The sequence below is a fragment of the Pongo pygmaeus genome, chromosome 8 (assembly GCF_028885625.2).
Source record: "Pongo pygmaeus isolate AG05252 chromosome 8, NHGRI_mPonPyg2-v2.0_pri, whole genome shotgun sequence".
NCBI classification, from domain to species: Eukaryota; Metazoa; Chordata; class Mammalia; order Primates; family Hominidae; genus Pongo; species Pongo pygmaeus.
In genome coordinates this window covers 63,755,550-63,775,153 of record NC_072381.2, presented here as the reverse complement: position 1 = coordinate 63,775,153, position 19,604 = coordinate 63,755,550, and positions in this window count along the sequence as shown.

Below are 19,604 nucleotides of genomic sequence, written 5' to 3'. Positions count from 1 at the left end.
GACAGGGAGGGAGGGAGGAAAGAAGAGCAAGAAGGAGAAACAGTGTTGGCTGACAGGCAGATGTTTCATCTTCCTGTACCTGCACCACTTGGGGCTTTATTTACAGAACTTGGTGTAATCATGTAGGATGTAACATCTTTTAAACATTTACCAAACCAAGAGCATAAGCTTTTAAACCTACACATGCATTCACATTTGACCATGGTACACTGTTTTACTTTACGAAGAATGGCGAACACTGCTTTGTGAATATCTGGCTGGTCTTTTTTCAAAGCCAGACGTGGTAAACAAAAAAAGACAAGTCCATAGGCTACACCTGCCAGGAGCAATGACCAGGATTTCTTAAATCATGTACATGTTATTCCTTTTGGACTCAGCTGAAGATACTTGCTCCTGCCCTAGAAAGCCTTAGAGTTTCTAGAAGACTGAAAAGCAGGAAAGAGAGAAGCTCCTGCTTTTCAGTCCATAGCAATGCAGGGAAGTCAGATGGGGTGACATGTCGCAGACGCACCCACCTCGAGTTCAAGGGGAAGGAAGAAGGAGGCCTTGCTGTGGCCTTCTGGCCTGTGCAGTATTTGCAGCCAGGCTGTTAGAGAAGAGCCACATGGGAGCCTGTTGGAAGGGCAGGAAGCTGCGTGCTTGTTCCATTGTTGATAAGGGAGGCATTTCCTAAACCTGCCACCGGCCCTCTGGCTCCTTGCATGTATACAGGTTGAACATCCCTAATCCAAAAATCCAAAATCCACAATGTCCCAAAATCTAAACCTTTTGAGCACCAACACGACCCCAAAAGTGGAAAATTCTACACCTGACCTCATGTGACAAGTCCCATATATTACTAAAAGTATTGTATAAATTACCTTCAGGCTGTATGTGCACGGTATATACGAAAACATACATGAGTTCTGTGATTAGACTTGGGTCTCATCCCCAAGATATCTTATGTATATGCAAGTATTCCAAAATCCCAAAACACTTAAAATCCAAAACACTTCTGGTCCAAGCTTTTCATATAAAGGATACACATCTGGTACAACCTGTCAGAGCTCCTGGGGAAGAGGAGCTGGCAAGAGGATTTGGATGTAAAGCACATACCATATTAACAAAGCAGAAACCTCATGGTCAGCTTCTGGGCTCTCTCCTGGTGATCATAGCTTGCTAATGATGTTGGTAAACAGATGACTACTAGATAGAGGGGCAGTCAGGGAGGCAGCTGGCAAAATTTAAAGTATGACTGGCTGTGGACACAGGATGAGACCTGGTTGCTCGAGCCCTGACTCTATCTGTGATTGCTTTGAGACTTCAGGCAGGTCATTTGCCCCAGTAGGAATTAGAATCCCCATCCTGTTGTCTTCATAAGGCAATTGTGTGGATGCAGAATGAATGCCAGTGTGAATATTTGGAAAACTGTGATGCACACTGTACATACGTAAGAGAGAAGTGGTGTGTTATTAGGCCATTGGCAAACACTTATCACTGTACAAGACCTGCTAAACTTCCTTTCAGAGGCAGACTTCCCAAGGGACAGAAACCAGTCAGCACCCTGAGCCCAACCCAGGCTTTAGGCTGAGTTGGAAGCCTGGGCAAGGAGAGAAGGGAACTGACCCCTCTCCGGTGCTAGGAGCCTTGGAGAATGCTCATAAACACACAGCCTGCACGCACACCAGCCTCCATGCCTCCCTGGGCACTGAGGGTGGGGCTGGGCTGGGCACAATCACTTCTTGTCCCCCTTAAGTTCCCCTAAGGCTGCCCTCTGCTCCTGCCCTTCTCTCAGTCATTGATCACTTGGACAGATATTTGGTGGGAGGATGAGAGAGTCCTGGATGCAGAAATTCTCTTGGTTCCTTCAGTAACTCCATGATCAGTAACAAGCTGAGACAGCCAAGTGGGAGGGTGTCCCTGGTGAAACTCCAACCAGCCCGTACACTGAGGTGAGCCTTAGGAAGTTTACAGGATGTTTGCAACAGGGAGGAGCCTGGCCTCTTCTCTTCCTGTGAGGTACCTGGAATTCAAACAACCGATGGGAAGTGCTCCAGCAGGGGACTCTGGCCTTGCCGAGGATCACTATTTCCTCTTTTTTGTTCCCCTTTTCATCCAATAAGGCCCTGCTTTACTCACCCTTTAAACCATCTGCAAGCCTAAATTTTTGTGGCCGTGGGATGGACAAGAACTCTGTCTTTCGCTGAACTAAGGAAAAGTCCTGCAACAAAGCTATTTACTCTTTCTGCACCGTAGTGTGTAGGATCCATGCCCTGATTAATGTGCGGGGTTACCTTAAGAATCAAAAGAGAGCATGGGTATGAAAATGGTTTATAGGCTTGAAATATCCTTACACGTGTTTGTAGGTTTAGGGCTAACCCATCATAGTCCCTACACATAGGCCTGGGCCAGAGGACTAGAAGTTATTTAACTTGGTTCTTAGATCCAACTCATGCCTCAATTAAATACCAATCAAGGCGGTATGGAATAAAAAATTTCATGTTAAATTCAATATGAATTGAAAGATAAATATTAACTGGATATCCAGACAAAGCCAAGTTCCCACCTCCCCCAGACACTGATGCCGAAATCAGCTATCTCAGGTTTATAAAGATCCTCAGCAGCCTCTCCACAGAGCTGAGACCCCTGTAAGCAGCTGTAGAGGTGGGCTCTGGATTTTAGAAATGAGGCTAGGATTTGTTTACGGGCACAGACATCTGAGTGGTCCTTCAGTGTCTGGCCCCACTTATTCTGCAAGGCAGCAGCAGCGTCCCCAGCGTGACTTAGAGTTTTCCTTTCTGGGAGAACATTCCTGGAGTCCTTCAATCCCTGTGACTCTTTGGTCCTGCAAGTTGGATGGGGACATCTTCTCTTAGGGGATGATTTTCATAACATTGTCACTTGCTGGTGGGCCCAGTAACACCTTTGTAGTCAGTGCTGATCATTGTGTACTCATTTGATATTTGCTGCAGCAACATTGTTTGTAATGTATTTGGGTAAGGAAGGGTGTTAAAGAGGCTGTCACAAAGTCTCCCTCTGCTAAAATGCAGGCAGTTTGAACATGCAAACTTCCCCTCATGGCAGCTTTTTCCCCTTTCCATTCAGTGCTTCTTCAGAGGCCCACTTGTTCCAGACACGGCCCTGTGATGACAGGTAGGAGCCACGAGGATGGCTGCATGGGGAGCCTTGATCCTGTCACTTCCTCTCTGCATCTGTGGACAAGTTGTTCCCCCCTAGGTAACTCAGATTCAACATCATACAAATGTCATTCTCAGAGACCTGAGATGATGATTCACTGAGATAAAGGACGTGAAAGTGCTTGCAGGATGTTAATTGGCTATAATCATTGTTAGCATTGCTGCTGGCACTCATGGACTTCCTGCAGCAGGCCTTATTCTGAGCACTGTACATGTGCTAAGGTACACAGTCCTCATGACAACTCCTCTACATGGGCCATCATTTGTCCCCATGACGTGGATGAGGAACCAGCTCTAATGGACCAGCACGGTTGCCCTTGGCCAACAGATATGGGATGTGCTGTGGGCCTCCTAGGAGGGAATACCCCATAAGGCTTCCAAGAGCAGGTCGTATTTGAGAGGAGTATTGAAAGGTGAAAGGAATGTAATGTACTTAAAACCAATGGAAGTTGCATCATATTCCAAGGGATGATGTGGACATGTAGGGAGTGCCTGAGTTGGAGCAAGAGATGAGCATATGTTGAGGCGGGCAAGAAGAATGTTGCTGAGGCCAGAAAGGTATTTTGTGCCGTTATGCAGGCACTTTTCTGCTTTGTTGCCAATATCACCCAGTGTTCTAGAAAGGACCAAAAGCAGCATCTTATACTGTCTAATTTTGCTCAGAAAGAGTGGCAGAAAATTTGTACACATCCAAACTGGTCTGTTTTTGGCAGCTGCAGTTCCCACATCCAGGAGGAGAGTTAGCAATTCTCTCATCAAGAAAATCTCTCCAGGGACCTGGAAGCAGCTTTGCCCGCTTCTCTGACAGGGATACCAGAAGCCATTGCTGCTAGAAAGGTCGTGGTCCCTCTGAGGCATGGCTCTCCACAGCCGAGACCAATGATGATGAGGTACTCCTGCTCTGGAAGGGGATACCTCATGCCTGCAGCTCATGAGAACCTTCCAAAACTGCTTCTTGAGGATGTTGGTGGCATCACGTGGTTAGGCCCATGACCTGACTCCCTGAGAAGTTGGTGAAAAGGGAGGTTGTCTAAACCACTTTCTCATTTAGATCCAAATTATGTGGACTGTCCTTCAATGAAAAAGAAGGTATCCGTACTCCAAGCTCTTGCCAGAGAGCTCAGCCTGGAGCCAACTGCTGGCAGGAAGCCCAGCTGAGACAGTGGAGAACAATGGCTGCGCTTCTGCACCACTGCACACTGAAAGGCTGTTTCCACACATGGCATCTCAGGGCCGTCTCTCCAGCCACCCCTCTAAGTGGTTCTTAGTTTTCAGTTCATAGATGCCTAGTGGGTTAATAGATTAATAAATGAGATTTAGGGATCCATGAACCCCTCTGTAGCTGTATGCAAAATGTTGAGTGCAGGTATGTTTTTCTTAGGAGAGAGGCTTTAGTTATTGGTTTTTATTTATTTATTTATTTATTTATTTTTAAATCAGATTCTCTAAAGAGGTCTCTGACTCTAAAATGGGTTAAGAACCTGAACTCTGAGGATGGATGAGTTTGGTCCTTAAATTATGAAAGTGGCCAAAGAAGCCACCTGTCCTGACCTTATTTATTTAGGTCCTGCTCTGAGATGTTCGTTAATATTATGGTCCAGCTGTCACCCAAAGTCAGATGAAGAAATTTCTGCATCTTCTAGTTAACTCCTATTGAAGACATGATCCATTAGATCCATTAGAGTATTTGGCACCAACCTGGGACCCAAGTGATACATTCTTTTTATAAATTGGCACTAGGAAAAACTTTGTATCTTTTGATGATGGGATGTGTGTCTTTCTTTTTATCAACTGTTGAGAACTATATGACTCAAGACGTTTGCCTCTTTTCCCTGGCTGCTGGGCTGCTGTGAAGTTCTGAGTTATATTTGATGTTCACTTAGTCAATGGTTACATTTGATGTGCATTTATTCAGGATTTTTGCTGATCTCCTATGTTCTAACATCAGACAAGCACAGGGGAGAGAGGATTGAACAAAATAGAGGTGGTCACTGCTGTAACACATGACGTTTAGCCCCAGGTTTTTGTGCATGTACTTTTCTATTCCACTGCAGATTGTGAATAGTGGTGATCACCAACACCCGGTGTCCACTGTGTCCAGGCATGATCTAACTGTTTACATATATGAATTAATCTCGTGTCCCTGAGACACAATGACCTTAAGAGGTAAGTACTATTATGACCATAGTCTAAATATGAAGAAACTGAGGAAGAAAAAAGTTAAGCTTCTGAAGTTCACAGTGCTAACAAGTGGCAAAGTCAACATTCAAAGCCCTTGGCCCCAGGCTCTGCACTTAGATGTGGAACTCACACTTCCATCCTCACCTTGCCAGCTGCTTTGTTGGGGTAATATTGTGTGTTTGTATGATGTAATCCACTCTATGGAGCATTTTATCCCCATTGCTGACTATAGTCCCTGATTTGCCTTTAGTTGGTAAATATTGCTATTCCCATTGCTGAGATAGCAATGTCGACGTTCAGAAAGGTGAAGCAATTCTGTGCCTTTAAGGCCAACCTAGCTCCCCAAAAATCAAGCGCTCTAAGCCTAAGCCCAGAAGGCCTTCTTCCCACTAGCCTCACTCCTTTCCTCCTAATGCACCTTTATGTGTCATTATAAGTGGCCCCAGGCCTGTGCAGGGATGCAAAAAGAAACAATACTTGGTGAATTTCATTTGAATACTAAGTGGAGAAGTGTCCAGTTGGCCTTTGTTGGTTTTGTGACTTTGAAGATCCTCCAGTGCTGGTTAAATGTAAGATTACACCTGGTTAACACCAAGAGGAACCTGGAAGATCATTGATCTAGAAACTTCTGAAAGTTTTTTGGGAGGATAAAGTCTCCTTGGAGAATCTTATGCAAGTTATGGACACTCTTTTTCCAACCCAGTTCCCTGATCCTCATTCTTGTTTTGACAATTTTAATGATACTGCGACATTTCAGGATAAATTCTCATTGTTTTCAGAAAAAGCTTTCAGAAAAAGGCTCATTGCTTGTTTTCTGCGACTCTAAGCACCTTTCTCCTTGTCATTGAGTGGTGGAATATTTTCTTTTTTTTCTGCAAAGGGGAAAAAGGGAAGTGTAATTTTTCAACTCTCAGCGTAACGTGTCTTTGATTAATGTATATGTAATCATCACAGAATACACAGCTGTCTATTAACGATGGAACCAAATGAGTTGAATAGATTATCAAAGAGCAGCAGCCCCAATTACACTCTGAGGTACATGCTTGTCTTTAGACCATTAATCTCGTTACAGGTTTAAGTCTGATTCCAATTTCCCTGACAGTCGGCAAGAAGGAGAGGAAGATTGATCAAATATGCCAGGAGCAGAGAGAGCTCAGATCTCAATGGGGCTGAGGAAAGAGAGCAGTATGGTTTCTTTTTTAAATGATTATTCCAAAGGGATGAGAAAGGCGGAGAAGAGATTCAAGGAGCACTAAGGATGGGTGGCAGGGTCCTGGGATGAGCAGGCAGGTGACAGGAACAGGCAGAAGGGGCTGCCAGAGAAGTGGGTATCTCTGGGGCATTGCTGGTGAGGAAAAACCAAGCTGGTAGGAGGCAGGAGAAGGATGAGGGATGGTGGCAAAGTCACCAGAGCCAGACCTTCAACCACACATCCCTCAGAGGCCCTTGCACACAGCACAGAGTGGAGCTCTGGACTTGAATTACTGACAACTCAATCCCACCGCTGGAAGAAGGCCCAGGCTCTGCCACAAAGCTGGCCTGGAACTCCAGGGACAGAGGCCATAAAGCAGGTCTTATTCTAATTTGCTTGAGAGTGACCCTGAGGGCCTTGACCTCAACAGTCTCATTGATCATGCTTATACCCAAGCCGCACAAGCCCAAGGAACTCCAGCACTCCCAAATACAATCCACAGCTCTTTTTCCATATCATGCCAGATCAAATTCTTAATACAGTCAAACTCTTTAGTGTCCCAAACAAGCTCCACACCATGTGCACAGCCACCCACATTTATACCCAACCTGAGTGCAAATTTTGAAAAAGAAAGTTGTGTAGTTCATTCTCTATCTTCAGCTACTCCTGAACCAGCCTGGGCATTCATCTTCATTCTTCTCCCCCAAATATTTCACTTTCTAGCTAAACCTACTCACTGTTCCTCAAAATCACAGATTTTTTTGTATTTCCATTCTTTTGCGTATGCTGGTCCCTCTACAAGAGCACTCTTTTTCTCCTCATCCATCAGAAAACCTTCCTCTTAAAGTTCAATGCCCATCCAGCAGTCACTGAAGCAGGGTAATGGCCTTAATTTAGCCCCCTTGTAACAGTGATCTTTTTCCTACAGTCAGATTTCAGTGCACACTCTCTCTTGGCCACTTGTACACCCACATTAATGCCTCTACCATGTAGGGTGAGAGTCAAAGGTCCACCTGTCTACCTCACCTCCTTGTCTGTGAGTGCCTCAAGGATGAGGAGTCTGGCTTGCTAAACTTTGGTATCCTAGAGTCTATCATGGGGCCATAGTAAGTTATTAGAATAAATGAAGGGCCACACTCAGCTTTAAAATCTTTCCAGGTCCCCTCTCATCTGCCCCTACCTGCCAGACTCAGTGCCAGATTTGTTCACTTGCTGGCTCTTGATGAGATGAGAGGGGTGTGTTTCTATCCCAAGGGACAGAAAGGACAAGAAAATAAAACTTAGAAGGACTGAGCAAGGTGTCCAAATCCCAGAGTTCATAGGTGGCAGAGCATTGAGTTTGGTCTTCTTGAGTCCAAACTCTGTCCACAGTCCAATATCACCTCTGAGACAGTTAAAGTTCATAGGCTAAAGGTGTGTGGTTCAAGTTTTGTTTTAGACAACACTCCAGGAGCTAGGCCAGGACTAGTGTGAGGTGAGAGAGACACAACATATAAGGAAGTGCTCATTCTCAGGTGCCAACCCTGCATTTGCAGCAGGGTGACTGCCTCCTAAAGTTCATGCCCTAGGCTCATCATTTACCTCACCCTAGCCTCTGCCCTGCCAAGGACACACATCAGCTGTGTAGAGAGGAAGAGCCTTTTGTTTTGCCAAACATTTGGGTTTCTGGGTTGGCTATTGTTTTACAGGTTCATGGATGATCCTTCCTGAGCACCAACTCTGTGCCAGATACTGGGGACAGAAAGGAGAAGAAATCAAGGTGAAATAGATACGGAGCCTTGCTGTTGTGCCAGAGGTCAACACACACACATACACACACACATACACACACATACATACACAGACACACACACACACACACACACACAGAGATAGAGCTGCCCCTCCTGCAGCTATTCAAAGGTAGGCTTCACAACTCTGAATGATAAGTGGTCAGACTTCCAGGGTATATTGTTAGCCAAGAAGAAGGGTGTTTCAGGCACAAGAGACAGCCAGTAGAAAGACACAGAGGCAGGAATGCAAGAGCATGTTCTAGGAGCCCCGTTTGTAAGGCAGGGAGGTGGACTGGCTCCTGGAATGTCTCCCAGCTGAGGCATTGGCATCACACTTTGGGAGACAGCAAAGTCAGAACCTCCAGAGTCACAGCGCTGGGTTTTCCACAGTGAGGGTCTCTGCCCAAGGACAGACAGTACCAGCGACGAGTGTCTAAAGCAACTGCCATCTTTAAGAACAGTCACTCTAACTTCAGCCAGCCCCAGTCCCTCAGAGTTGGGAAGGTCTCACAGGGGCCCCTGTGCTCACCCTCCCTGGTTTGTTGGACGTGTTCAGCCAGCTCCAGTGCCTGCCAGGCATCCTGTTCTGCTGAAAGTTCACAGAACATGTCAGGCAGCAGCAGGGGATTCTGGCCCAGCACCCCTGCTCACAGGGCAAGAACGGGCTCTGCAAGGCCACGGCTGGGAAAATCATCATGGTAGGGTGGGGGCAGGATTGGCTGTGATTTCCCCCTTCCAGTTCCCCTGCTCCATCCTCTGCTGTGACCCATAAATTCACCGAGATGAAGTCATTCCCCAGTCCAGGCTGTAAAAAGTCAGCTGCGTAGCTAGGGAGTTTGCAGCCGAGTTAGATTATAAAATAAAACCAGGGGTTCTGGAAGAGGAGGGTCAAACCCTCTGAGCACTGGGGGAGGGGAGAACACTGTTCTGTTCTTTTAACAAGAACCAGCAGGTTTTCAACTTTATAAGATTCCTCACCCCACTCTCCCATTTCTCTCCCAACTCCTTTTAGTAGGAGGGTCATTCCTGCAACCACCATGGTGATTCCTTAGTGTTAAAAAATAAAACTAAAATCAAAAATTGTAAAACTGGCCTGAAAGTTCTCTCCTCCCTGCTGAGTTTGAAACATACCTCATTATTCTGAAGTCTTCTGAAATTTGAGCAGAAGCTGAGAGCTAAGAGAAGCCCTAGGTCCTGCAGCCTTCCCCTCTGAGACTGGAGCAAACTATGATGTGCGGAGACTGGCTCCCGACAAGTGACGGAAAGACTCAGTCTTCTCATCTCTAAAAAGGGCACATAGGAGTTGTTGGGATATCACAATGCCTAAGATCTCCTCCAGCTTAGTCTTCAACCCTTTCATTAACCCCCAAAACTATTTATCGAGCACTTACTGTGTTCCAGACATTGGGATAGGCCCTAGGGATATAGCAACGGGCAAAGCAGATGAAATCTTGCTTTCATCCTCTTCATCTGGCAAGGTTTGAGTATCTGGTGCACTCAAAAATGAAGCTGCTCATGTCCTTGTCACCTTGATAGTGAGAATGTCCATCAAAGTGAGGCTGGTGATGTCTCACACATGCAAGGGCCTCACAGCTCAATGAATGCTTCTCCAGTCTCATTCCACAGGGCCTCCTACATCAGCATAGAAGACATTTTCTCAAAGAGGACCATGTAAGATGCAGATCATTATGTTGGCATTCAATGGCTGGATGTGGGCTTTGCACCCTCTTCCCATTCCATCACCCCAAACCTAGTTCTCTCTTCCAGTAGGAGGAGACGGGAAGAAGTTTTAAAATGTGTGCCGAACACTTTCTATGTGCCAGGCACAGTGCTAGGCACTTGTACATACATTTTATCCTTACAGTGACTCCCCAGAGGTGTGCAACAGTCTTGTTTCGCAGGTGAGGAAACTATCATATTCCAAAGACAAGGTTCTTAGTTGCATCTGAGTTCTGCAAATTTAATAGCATGGGGAATATAGACCTAGGAGGACTTTGACCCCACAGCCAGCAGCTTATGTCTCAATCCTTTTGTCTTTCCCAGGTAGAAAAGATCTTTTTTCTTTTGAGTTTTCCTGGAGTTCTTAGAATAACGACTTCTGAGGATTAGCTTCAGTTGTATGCTAGCAAATGTTTAACATTGCTCTTAAGAAAAAAACAAACCTTGATTTGAAGCATTTGCCAATTTCCATGGCATTGTACTCCAACTGTAGCTAATTTCTAGCTATTAAGGTGAAAATGGAGTTATACAGTATTTCCACCGTACAGATACAAGCATGAAGAAATGTGTTGATGTCTTTGTGTCTCATCTAGAGAAACTGCAGTACTTTATGTGTGATAGGATTGCAATAAATTCTTTCTTTTCACAGACCACAGTTCTCACTGTGCATCACTATGTGTCTTAGAAATAGAATGAGTTTGGAATCACCTTGGGAAAACAGTATATTGGACCTGGAAGAAGCCTACAATAATTACTTAATGCTGTGTGACACATTTCTTCAAATACGTATTATCTCACAGTTTCTGTGACTCAGGAATCCAGGCCTGGCTTAGTGGGGTCCTCTGGCTCAGGGCCTCCCACAGCCTGCACTTGATGTGGAGACTGGGGCTGTAGTCTCATCTGAAGACTCAACCAAAGAGGATCCTCTCCTTAGTGCACTCAAGTGTTTGTTGGAGGGGCCATTTCCACGTGGGCTGTTGGACTGAAGGGCTCAGTCTCTAACTGGCTGTTGCCTGGAGGTTTTTCTCAGTTTGTCACTGCATGGATCTCTCCATAGGAAGGCCTACAACATGGAAGCTGGCTTCCTTCAGAGCAAGCAAATGATAGAGCAAGAGAATATACACAATATAAAATGCAGAGAATTTTTATAGCCTAGTTTTGGATGTGAAACCTTTTTATATCTACTGTATTCCATTCATTTGAAGTAAGCCACTAGGTTCAGCCCACCCTCAAGAAGAAGTAGTATACAAGGGTGCAAATACTAGGAGGCCAGAATCATTGGGAACTATTTTTGAAGCTACCTAAAATAGAACTTAAGTGACAACAATAATAACTACAAATACTTATTGAACACTTATTATGCTCCAGAAACTGTTGTAACTGCTTTCCATATAAAGTCTTATTTCATTATTACAATTCAGGAGATTGGTTCTGTAAACCCCATTTTACAGTGAAGAAAACTGAGACTTTGACAGTTTGTGTAATTACCTGCAAACCATTCATCTAGGAACTTGAGAGAGCTGTGAGGCTGGCAGCTGGCCTCCTCTGGAGCCCACACTCTCATGACCTGGGCTACCTCTTCTGAGAGGTCACTTAGTGACTTTGGTATTCTTCCCTTTTTGCACGTTACAAGTCTGAGAGCCAGAAAGCTTAAGTAACTGTCTCAGGTCACACAGCAAGCTAGGAGCAGAGGCAGAACTCAGATCTTAATGTCTCCTGAGTGCCTTGGTTTTTGAAGAAAGACTAAAGAAGTAGGCAATAAATCCAGAAAGTAGTTTTAAACTTTCTCTCTCCTTGGCCTTTCAGCTCTCTAGAAGTGTACAGGAGACTGACACTTGGCCCAACTCTGAGTGTTATCTGAAAGTCAAGCTTCCCTCCACCCCAAGTTCTGACATGAAGATGATGGCCCTCAGTGGTACCTATGATTAATCCATGTCATTTTTCTGAAATACTTAAGCTTGCTTTCACAGGGGGGAAAAAACAGGCCCGTCTCAGACATCAGAGTAATGGGCTGGTTTTAAGTTCTCCTGGGGGCTTAATAAAAGGTGGTAGTTTGGGTAACGTTTCTGTGATAGGCCCTTCTGTTAATACTTATCTGGCTAATGCATCTTCCAAATGGCCTGGTGCAGCTTTCAGGACATTAAGGAGATTTCATAATGTTGTTCTACATATGGTATTTTTGCACTGGATTTTTTTTCTTCCTTTCCACTTGTATAAATTATTTTATGATGAAGGTGGCAATGCTAAGGGAATAGGGGTGGGAGGAAAGGTTAAGATTTCACAAGACCCAGCCTGAAGCATTTTTGGAGCCCAGAGGGAGCCAGGCTCCACATTCTTGAACACAGAAGGAACAGGAGGAATGGAAGCTTAGTGGAGCAGCAGGGCCTATGGCTGACAAACATCAGCTGCTCTGAGTACATATCACATCATGGCCTGGCAGACGTCTTCTCCTTCAAAATGACACAGGCTATTAGCAGACTCACCCCAAAAGGATATGCCAGGAGTGGATGCATGGAATTCCTGCTGATATACTGGAATCCCAAGACTAAAGCAGTCTTCCCTGCCCTTATCAGACCAGCCAAGATAACTGGAGCAAGGGTGGAATCTGCACACAAGAAAGAAATTCCACCTTACAAATACCAGGCCCCAAATCCAGGCCCTGTGTTTGATGAATTTATTGATTCCACATAGCTGAAGGCCTGTTCTGTGCCAAGTATACTGCTTTGAGTTGTAGACACAGGATGATAAAATATAGTCCGTGCTGTAAGGGTACTCCTGGACCAATGGGAAATGCAAATGACATCTAAACCAACCACAAACATGCAGTGTGATGAGTGCATAGACAGATTGAAGCCAGGAGTGGGGTGGAGGCATGGAGGACAGGCACAGAGTCAATTCGTGGGGTGGAGATGACTTTTGGAGGATCATGCTTGAGCTGCATCTCTCAGGAGAGGGAGGAGAGGCCAGACAAACAAAAATAGTCACACAATGTCACAGAGCATAGTTCTTTTTGGACCTTCTCTGAGAGATATATTGTGGACCAGAATTGTAGGACCACAGGGTCCTTTATTTTACTAAGTATTTCTGTATGATTCTCCTGAACAACTGCAACAAAATTCCTACAGCTGTGTGCAAGGGTACCTATTTTCTTCATATTCTCACCCAGAGTTAATGTTTTCCAGTTTTCTAATGTTTGCCAATCAGATGGGATATAAAGCGGTTCCTCATCCTAATTTGCATGTATGTGCTTTCTTGATAGTTTGCCTTAGCCACTTGGAGTTCTCCTATGAATTGCTTATTCATATTCTTTGCCTGTTTTTCTATTTCTTTTTCTTCTTGTTGATTTGCAGGAATTACTTGAGCAACCTACTTATTAATCATTTGCTGGTTTTAGGCCTTGTCAAAGTCTTCTCCAAATTGTCATGCATCTGTTAAGGTTTTGAATGGTGTACTTTGATGAACATAATTCTGCCTTTAAATTCTGATGTAAATCCACTTGTTTTTCCCCTATGGCTTGTGTTTTTGGAGTCTTATTTTAAAAAAATTCAGGACTCCAAAGTTAAAAAAAAAACCCTACATATTTTTTCTATTAGTTTTAGTCTTAATTTTGACAACTAGGTCTTTAAACCACTTGGCATTTATTTTTATAGAAAGAATGAGATAAGGACTCAACTTTATTTTTCTCTGCATAGGAAGTTACTAAGCTACTATTCCTAACGTACTTTACTAGCTAATTTATTCTTTCTCCAATGATTTGTGACGCTAGCTCTACCATATACCTGTTGGGAGCCAATTCTTCATGTGTATCTTGCATTTCTGCATACCTCATAGCAGAGACTGTGACAGACTGTTTGCAACTATCTTTTCAAGGATGTTTGTATAGCAAACACCCTTGGAAATAGAGATACTGTCTCCATGCAGAACAAAGGGCAGGTTTGTTTACTACCAAGTATAATAAAATAACATCTCCCTCTGGGGCAAAGTTCAGGCAAGCTTACTGCCCATTACAAAAGGTTTGGGTTTAAGCTTAGCGCTTCTCTCCTGACAATTAACCCACTGTGTGTGGAGGCATCACCCAGACCTCTTCATGTCATCCTGTGGGAACTGGGATGCGAGGAACCAACATAAATGCTGATATTCTGACTATTGCCATTGCTATGAGTAATTAGCTGCCCATTGTCTCTGAACCTAGGGTCTTGTGTCTTCTGCTTAACAACTATGAAATTGTGGCAAGCTCAGACTCTTAACAGCTCATGACCATACCAATTTCTCATATAATTGAGACTCTATACTTTTTTATTAGTATATTTCTCTCTCTCTCTCTTTTTTGTTAAACCAGTATCAACTATTTTAATTACCATTACTTTGTAGTAAGTCTTATAGTCTGATAGGGCAAGCTCCCAACTTTGTTCTCTGTCAATATTGGCTTAATTATTTCTTAGAATTCATTCTCTTATAAAAAAATTTTTGGAATCAGTTTGTTAAGTTTTGTAAAATCTTGCCTGGGTTTTTATTGGAATTATTTTGAGTGTGCAGATTAATACAGGAAAAATGGCATCTTTATAATGCTCTCTATTCATGAATATGGATTTTATCTCACTTCCTTAGGTTTAAATTTTCTTCCATAAATGTTTTGTACATTCCTTAATAAGTTAATTGCTACTTTGGAGAGTTTGTTGCTATTGTAAAATCATATCTTATTTTTCATTGCAATTTCTTGCTGTTAATGGAGGTATAGAAGAACATTATTACTTCTCACATATTCATCTTGTATGTTGCTGTTTTGATTTTTGTATGTAAATGATCATATTATCTGTTAATGATGGGGAAATTTCTCTTTCTTTTCACTCTACCACTATTTCTTTCTTTGTTAACAAGAACCTCTACAATTATATGGCACAGTAGTTGTGACAACAGCTCTGCTTGTTATTTTCATGACCTAAAAGGAAATTTCTCTTAAATATGATGTTTTCTCTACATGTTTAGCATGTAGCCTTTGTTGAATTAAGGATGCTATCATCTATTCATTTTTGTAAAAACATTTTTAAAAATTAGAATTTCATATTAAACTTCATGCTATTTCAGCATTGACTGATATGATGGTTTTTCCCATTTCTATCATTAATATGGTGAACCACATGAATAGATATCCTTTGCATTTCTGGGACAAATCCTACTTAGTCACAATGTATTTTAAAAAATATACTGTTGTATTCCGTAGCCTAATCATATATTTAGGAGTTTTACATTAATGTGGATCATTATATAAATTTTTGTGTTTACTCTGAATGAAATGGAGAGTCATCTAACCCTTTCCAGGGGAGGGGTGATAAGATTAGACAAATGTTTTCAGAAGGACCACCTGGCTGCAGTTGTGAAACTAGATTGCAGTGAACAAAGACGGAAACAGGGAGAAAAGTTAATTTGCCAATTTGCCTTGTAAATCCAGTTATGAAATGATGATTTCTAGCAGGGTGGAGGCAATGAAGAAGATGAACAGGCTGGAGGCTGGGTATATTTTAAAGGTTGAGCCAACAGGGTGTTTGCTATGTTGAATGTTAGGAGAGAAAACAAGGAGTCAGGTTTTTGAGCAAGTGGAAGAACAGAGTTGCCATTTGGTGAAATGAAGAATAATGCAGGTATGGCAGATTGTGGTAGAGACAGATGAGACAGAGGTTGGTGGCTGATATGAAGAGTTTGCTTCGGGACATGGTAAGGATATTGGGTATCTAATGAACTTATTGCCAGGACCAGAGGACCTGTCTTCAGGTGAAGTTTCCAAAAGTACTGCCTGAAACTTCGCCCCAGAAATGCTCTGAGGAGGGACCTTCCAGACCACCAATGTCCCTGTCATCACCACATACTAATATAACAGAATTTCAGATTTCTCACTATCACAATTGCTATCAGCTCCATGCCACTTCTGCATCCAACCACAACTGTGCATCACTACTGCTACTAAACCTACTAAGTGAGACCTCTTAATCTCCAGCGTCGCCAGTAAATCCAGATTCAGTGCTGAGTTCTTTCTTCCAGTTATTCAGCTCTGAATTAAATTCTCTGGCAGGTACATATAATTTTACATGTACAGGTTACTCGACACTTTGTGATTGAGCGTATATTTGTGCCATGCTGCAAAGGAGGCTGGGTAAGTAAATGTTCTGACTTCTGCTGCAGGAAGACAGAACTCATAAAGCAATGTACTTACAAGACATCACAGGGGTGTTTAAAGGGTTCGAGGCAGCCAGAAACCTTGATAAGTATCTATTAGAGTTCCTAGCTCACCTTTACTTCCCGAATTGTACTGCTTTCATCTCTTACTTTTGGCTTCTTTTGCTCAAGTGATGGTTTGGTTTGGGTGGGGTGTGTGTGTGGGTTTATTCATCCATATTTTGCATGTATCCTTGGATTGTCCCTTTTTACTGTTGACTATTATTCCATTGTATGAATGTACCACAACTTCTTTTATGTTTGTGGACATTTGTGTGGTTTCCATTTTGGGGTGATTATGAATAAAGCTGCTTCAAACATCTTACTATAAATAGTGTGCGGACATGTTTTTATTTCTCTTGGATAAATACCTGAGAGTGGAATGCCTGGGTCATTGAATGAGTGTATGTTTCCTTTTATAAGAAACTGCTAGACTTGTTTCCAAACTGGTTGCACCATTTTATACCCCCACAAGGAATATATGATAGTCCCAGTTACTCCACATCCTCATAAACACTTGATGTTCCCAGGATCCAATCTCAAGATCCGTCTCACTCCAGAACACATCTGTCTGGTGCTCCTTCATGCCCTTTGGCATAAAGGGACCTGTCCACTTCTGAACATGGGGAATCTCCCTTTCCCTGGACTCCTTTCAGCCAACAAGAGACAGTTTCCTATAATGCTTATTCTTGGGCTGACCTTGGCCAAGTCCTTTTCATTCTCCCAGACCTCAGTTTCCTTGTTGCTGACCAGAAGCTTTGGAGAAGGTAACTGCTTCACTTCCTTCCAGTGGTGACATTTTCCCATGAGCCTTTCCAATCTATGTTCTTTCCTCGTTTCCTTTTCCATCTGTCACTTGACACTGTGCAATTGATTACATTTCCTTTAAATGCCTTGGAACAGCTTGTATTTTTTTTTTTTTACAAAAAGAGACTTTAAATAAAGCTTCATTTTGCTAACAAATTTGAGAAGAAAAGTGGAAAGGAATGTGACCTTTATTGAACACTTTCTATGAACCATGTTTTTACAGATCCAATCTCTTGTTGAATTCTTGCAAGCACCCTATAACGCAGTATTTCTGAGTGGCATTTTTACCTATGTTTCACTTTTCCCTCCACCTCTGTATTAAAGTTCTTTAGAGAAACAGAACCAATAGGATATATTTAGATAGATAAGAGGAGATTTGTTATGGGAATTGGCTCACGTAATTATGGAGGCTGAGAGAAGCCCCCAGCCTGCCATCTGCAAGCTGCAGAACGGTGGAGGGGGAGGTTGGTGTAAGTCCTAGAATCTGAAGACCTCAGAACCTGGAGTTTCGATGTCCAAGGGCAGATGGGTGACCCAGCTCAAGAAGCGAGAAGGAATTTATCCTTCCTCCACCTTTTTTTTTTAAAGAGTTGAGGTCTTGCTATGTTCCCCAGGCTGAAGTGCAGTGGCATGATCATGACTCACTGCAGCCTCAAATGCCTGGGCTGCTACCTCAGCTGCCCAAGTAGCTGGAACTCCAGGCACGTGCCACCATGCCTGGTTAATTTTTTTTTTTTTTTGGTAGAGGCAAGATCTTGCTATGTTGCCCAAGCTAGCCTCAAGAGATCCTCCCACCTGGGCCTTCCAAAGTCCTGGGATTACAGGAGTGAGCCACTGCACCTGGCCTCTTCTGCCTTTTTGTGCTATTTAGGCCAGCAACAGGATGATGCTCACATTGGTGAGGGCAGGTCTTCTTTACTCACTCTATTGATTGATATGCTAATTTTTTCTGGAAACATCCTCACAGACACACCCAGAAATCACGTTTTATCAGCTATCTGTCTTAGCCCAGTCAAGTTGACACCTAAAATTAACTATCACAGCCTAAACTGCTCTTCCTTGAGCCAGCCTGTGACCACTCCCTGGCCTCATTCTTGTCTTGCCCACATTGCCACCTCCCCAGAATGTCCCCAGCCAGTATGTTTGAAATGTCAGCCTCTCCCACTCCCTCCAATGGTTCCCCTCCACTCCTTCTGCTTCACTGTTTTCCATATAATCACCAGTTGACTAAAATGTATTTTAATTTTATTTTTTTTTTTATTTTTAGTTCTGGGGTACATGTGCAGTGTGTAAGATGTATTTTTCTTATTTTTTTCCTTGCCCGCCCCAAAGAATTTAAGTTTCATGAGATCAGAAATTTTTTGTTTCTTTTGTTCACTGCTGTATTGCATCTACTAGGCACCTAGTAAGCAAGCAAGCAATATTGAATGCATGATGATATATGAATGAATGCATGCATGAGTGAAATGAAGAAACAAAAGTTCTGACTGTGACTAGCTTATCCATGGCGACCCTGCCAGTGAATCATGGGCCCGGGGATGCAAAGATGAATGAGGTGTGCTCTCCTCCTGGGAGATACCACCACTTACCCTATCTAAAGAAGTCCTCCATTCATCCTTTTTCCATACATCCTGCCTTATGTGCACTATTTCATCAAATAATACAGATGCATTTGTTTACTAGCTTTCTACCCCACTAGAGGGTGGGGACTTGTTCTCTGCCATATCCATAGGGCTAAAACAGAACCTGTATGCTGCTGGACCTCAATAAACATGTGCTGAATAAATAAACACACAAATGAAAAAAAAATGAATAGCTTAGGTCCCTGTCATATTTTTATAGCACAAGGAAGTTCTCTTTTGATGTACTTTTGAACTCGTGTTTATAATTATCTGTTTAAAGTATATATCCTGCAGGATTCCAAGTTTCCCAAGGGGCAGAAACTCTCTCCTATATTCCCAAGGGCTAGCACTCTCTGACCTGTAGTAGACTCTTAATAAGTACAATAAACATGTGTTGAATCAATAAATGAAGGGTAAATGATGAGCACGTGATTGTTGGCTAACCAAGTGCATCAGGCCCTCTTGAGCATAACGGCAGATCCTCTGCACCTGCTCTTACTCCAGGCACAGCCCGGGTCATCCATTCCATGCAGTCTCTGACCACATGGGGCAGGGGTGGCCTGATGCTTCCCCCACAGGCTTGCCCTGTTCAACTCTCTCGTCCTCCCTGGTGTGGCAAGCCCTTGGCATCTCTCTTTACTTACACATCCTCAGCCAGAGGTGTCAGCAGTTTGGAGCCAGTTTTGACTGATGGAGGGTGGGAGCTGATGGATAAATGTGTCTCCAGTTGGTCCCAGGTAGACAGTCCTGAGGACCAGTTCATCATGCTTCCAGCCACCTATAGAGGTGGCCAACTCAGGTTTTCCCTCCTTCCCTGGTTTACTCCCTGCCTGTCACTCCTGTGCATTTCTCAATATACTCCCTGCACTCAAGCCTTTGTGGAGGGCTCAGCTTTCAGAGGAATGCAGGTCAGGATGCCAAGTGA